Source organism: Camelina sativa, chromosome 12 (assembly GCF_000633955.1).
Source record: "Camelina sativa cultivar DH55 chromosome 12, Cs, whole genome shotgun sequence".
Classification (NCBI taxonomy): Eukaryota; Viridiplantae; Streptophyta; class Magnoliopsida; order Brassicales; family Brassicaceae; genus Camelina; species Camelina sativa.
In genome coordinates, this window is record NC_025696.1 from 11,363,759 (window position 1) to 11,368,663 (window position 4,905).

The following is a 4,905-nucleotide window of genomic DNA, read 5'->3' on the forward strand; positions in this document are numbered from 1 at the left end:
CCAGTTCAGCCTACACCAACCCCAGATCAAGAACTGAAGCATATGATGCAACAAATTCTTCAGGGTCAAGCTAGCGGTTCCATGGATACTGCAAAGAAGTTCGCTGACCTAAGTCAGCGGATGGAATGTTCCTACAATGATCTGAACGTCAAATTCGAAACTCTGAATTCGAAGATAAGGTACATGGAGGGCCAATCGGTTTCTACTTCTGCACCAAAGCCTGGCCAATTCCCAGGTAAAGCTGTTCAGAACCCCAAGGAGTTTGCCAATGCCATTACGCTAAGAAGTGGGAAAACATTGCCTCCCAGGCAAGGAGTACCAGACGTCACTGAGGACAGTGCGGAATTAGATGGGGAGGATTTTGGTCAGGATGACACTCAGATGGAGAACCCCGTCGAGGCAGTCAAAGATCCAATCGAGCCAGTGAAGCAATCCGAGCCTGAAGCTGTTAAGGAGCCTGCTGTTCCTGAAGACAGACCTGCGAGGTTCATCCCTCCACCGTACAAGCCTCCTCTACCATTTCCAGTGAGGTTCAAGAAGCAGCTTACTGAGAAGTACAAAGCCTTGTTCGAAAAGCAAGTCAAGGAGATTGAGTTGAGAATGCCATTGCTAGATGCATTCGCACTTGTTCCTCACTACCAGAAATTCCTCAAGGACTTGGTGATGGAGAGATCAAAAGAAGTTCAAGGCATGGTGGTACTAAGTCTTGAGTGCAGTGCAATCATCCAGAAGAAGGTTGTACCCAAGAAGCTCAAAGATCCTGGATCATTCACTCTACCCTGCTCAATTGGACCTATGTCTTTTGAGAGGTGCTTATGTGATCTTGGCGCTTCAGTGAATCTGATGCCATTCTCTGTGGCTAAGAGGTTGGGTTTCACAAGGTTTAAGGGATGCGACATCTCCCTCATCCTGGCAGATAGATCAGTGAGACTTCCACATGGTATCTTAGAGGACTTACCTGTTAGGATCAGAGACGTGGAAGTGCCAACCGACTTCGTGGTTCTGGAGATGGATGAAAAACCTAAAGATCCTCTGATTTTAGGAAGACCCTTCCTAGCGACTGCTGGAGCCATCATTGATGTCAGAAATGGCAAGATTGACCTCAATCTGGGCGACGACTTCACTATGAAGTTTGACATCAAGGATACCTTGAAGAAGCCAACGATAGGAGGACAAGTCTTCTACATTGAAGAGATGAATAAATTGGCTGACGAGTTGTTGGAGGAACTTGCTGAAGAAGATTATCTCAAAACCGCTCTAACCAAGGATGGAGAAGAAGGGTTTCTGCATGGGGAGACCACTTGTTACAAGAATCTGCTAGATTCCCACAAAGAAACGGATGGATCAGACGAATTCGAGCAGATATCTGACGCAGAGGAGGTATGTGCAGTTGAGACAGAGAGTTCAGAACGTGATATCTGCCGTTCGACCGACGTCAAGACCCGACTCGAGACACCATTGTCCCGTTCGATCGAGTTGCACCCCTCTCACTCGACCGCGATCATTCAAGACTCCCGTGCTGACGACTGGTCGGAACTGAAAGCTCCAAAGGTAGAACTCAAAACTCTTCCTTCCGGGCTCAGGTACGTCTTTCTGGGAACCAATTCAACTTATCATGTTATAGTGAATGCTAGGCTGAGTGATGATGAATTGGGAATGCTAGTAACTGAGCTAAAAAAGTATAGAAAGGCTATTGGTTATTCTTTAGATGATATCAAGGGAATTTCACCTAGTCTTTGCACCCATAGGATCAATCTTGAAAATGAATCATATGCTAGTATTGAACCCCAAAGAAGATTGAATCCTAATCTGAAAGAGGTAGTTAAGAAAGAAATCCTAAAACTACTTGATGCTGGAGTTATCTATCCTATCTCTGATAGTAATTGGGTATCTCTAGTACACTGTGTACCTCAAAAGGGAGGAATTACTGTCATCAAAAATGATAAGAATGAGCTAATCCCAACTAGGACCATCACAGGACATAGGATGTGCATTGATTATAGGAAGTTGAATGCTTTATCTAGGAAAGATCATTTCCCTCTTCCTTTCATTGATCAAATGTTGGAAAGACTAGCTAGTCATCCCTATTATTGTTTCCTTGATGGGTATAGTGGATTCTTCCAAATCCCTATCCACCCAAATGACCAGGAAAAGACAACATTTACTTGTCCTTATGGCACTTTCGCCTACAGACGCATGCCATTTGGTTTGTGCAATGCTCCTGCCACCTTTCAGAGGTGCATGACTTCAATTTTCTCGGATTTAATTGAGGAGTCAGTGGAAGTGTTTATGGACGACTTCTCTGTATACGGTTCCACTTTCTCCTCCTGTTTGTTGAATTTGTGCAGGGTATTGACGCGATGTGAGGAGACGAACCTGGTGCTGAACTGGGAGAAGTGCCATTTCATGGTTGAAGAAGGGATTGTTCTGGGACACAAAATTTCTGAGAAAGGGATTGAGGTTGACAAAGCTAAGATTGAGGTCATGGTTCAGCTTCAACCGCCTAAGACAGTGAAGGACATCAGGAGTTTTCTGGGACATGCTGGGTTTTACAGGAGATTCATCAAGGACTTCTCAAAAATTGCAAGACCTTTGACAAGGTTGCTGTGCAAGGAGGTTGAGTTCGAATTTGATGCAGCATGTTTGGAAGCCTTCAGCAAGATCAAGGAAGCCTTGGTATCAGCACCTATAGTGCAAGCTCCGAATTGGGATCATCCTTTTGAAATCATGTGTGATGCTTCAGACTTCGCAGTTGGAGCAGTTCTGGGACAGCGTATTGACAAGAAGCTTCATGTCATCTACTACGCGAGTCGCACCTTGGACGAGACCCAGGGAAGGTATGCTACCACAGAGAAGGAACTCCTAGCAGTTGTGTTTGCATTCGAGAAATTCAGGAGTTATCTTGTGGGTTCGAAGGTCATTGTGTATACCGATCATGCCGCTCTGAGACACATCTACTCGAAGAAGGATACCAAACCGAGACTGTTGAGATGGATCCTGCTTCTCCAGGAGTTTGACATGGAGATAGTTGACAAGAAAGGAATAGAAAATGGAGTTGCGGACCACTTGTCAAGGATGAGGATCGAAGATATTGTTCCAATAGATGACTCAATGCCTGAGGAACAACTTCTGGTCGCCCAGGTTTGTGAGCAGATGCATGACGCCGGGGTTGAGAACCTAAAAATCAACTGTATGGCGATCACCTCGGATACTGCGCCATGGTATGCTGATTTCGTGAATTACAAGGTTTGTGGAGAAGTTCCTGATGACATGGATCCCTACAGGAAGAAGAAGTTTTTCAGAGAAGTCAACCACTACTTCTAGGATGAACCCTATCTGTACAAGAGAGGTTCTGACGGTCTGTTCAGAAGATGCATAACAGAAGGGGAAGTCCAGGGAGTGCTTGAGCACTGTCACGGCTCCACCTATGGAGGTCACTTCGCCACATTCAAGACAGCTCAGAAGGTTCTCCAAGCAGGTCTCTGGTTGCCAACCTTGTTCAAGGACGCTCACAGTTTCATCACCAAGGTTGATGCTTGCCAGAGGATGGGCAACATCACGAGGAGGAACGAGATGCCTCAGAACCCGATCTTAGAAGTTGAGATATTTGATGTTTGGGGTATCGACTTCATGGGTCCTTTCAACCCGCCATCGAATGGCAATGTCTATATTCTGGTGGCAGTTGATTATGTTTCTAAGTGGGTCGAAGCCATTGCCAGTCCTACCAATGATCACAAGGTTGTTCTGAAGCTGTTCAAAAACATAATCTTTCCAAGGTACGGGATACCCAGAGCAGTGATCAGCGATGGTGGTACTCATTTTGTCAACAAGGTGTTTGAGAGTATGCTGCGAAAATACGGGGTGAAGCACAAGGTGTCTACTGCGTACCACCCTCAGACCAGCGGACAGGTAGAAGTCTCAAATAAGCAGATTAAAGGTATCTTGTCAAGAATTGTTGGGGTTTCGAAGAAAGATTGGTCTGTGAAGCTGGACGAGACTCTCTGGACATACAGAACAGCATTCAAGACGCCAATAGGCAGAACACCTTTTCAGTTGATCTATGGTAAAGCATGTCATCTCCCTGTAGAGGTTGAGTATAAGGCACTTTGGGCTATCAAGTTGCTGAACTTGGATATTGACGCAGCTCAGGCTAAGAGGACTCTTGATCTACATGAGTTGGAAGAAATCAGACTTGACGCCTATGAGAGCTCAAAGATCTACAAAGAAAGGACCAAGAATTTTCATGACAAGAAAATCGTTGTCAAGGAGCTTAAGACTGGGGATCAGGTTTTGCTCTTCAACTCCAAACTTAAGTTATTTCCTGGAAAGCTTAAGTCTAGGTGGTCTGGACCTTTTGATGTCAAGGAAGTTCTGCCATTCGGAGCCGTCACTCTCCTGAACAAAGATGGTAGTGAATTCACTGTAAATGGTCAGAGAATCAAGAAATATTTAGCTGACCAAGTCCAACCAGAGGGGTTTTCAGTTCCCCTCTATGAACCCCCAAAAGCCTAAAAAGCTGAAAAGTCAAGCTAGTGACTTTAAACAAGCTCACTTGGGAGGAAGTCCCAAAAGTATCACTGTAAATATTTTTTTTTAGGACTCTTGTGTTTTTAATTTTTGTTTTTGGTTTTCTCGAGTTCAGGAATCTACAGAAGGGAGTCTAAGCAACAATAAAAAAATGCGGTTAAAAGAGTGAATTTAGAGCGAAGTCGAGTATAATGAGTTCTACAGAAGAGATTGGGGATAAAAAAATATATAAGGGAGAAGCAGTTCAAGGAGAGACTGTTGGTTTAATGAGGGAACAGAAGACAATATGGAGAAGGAGTCTTAATTATTGGTTTTATCAATCTTCTCCTCTCACCCACGTGCCCATCATTTCACCTCCTCTCACCCTTTGTTCCCCCC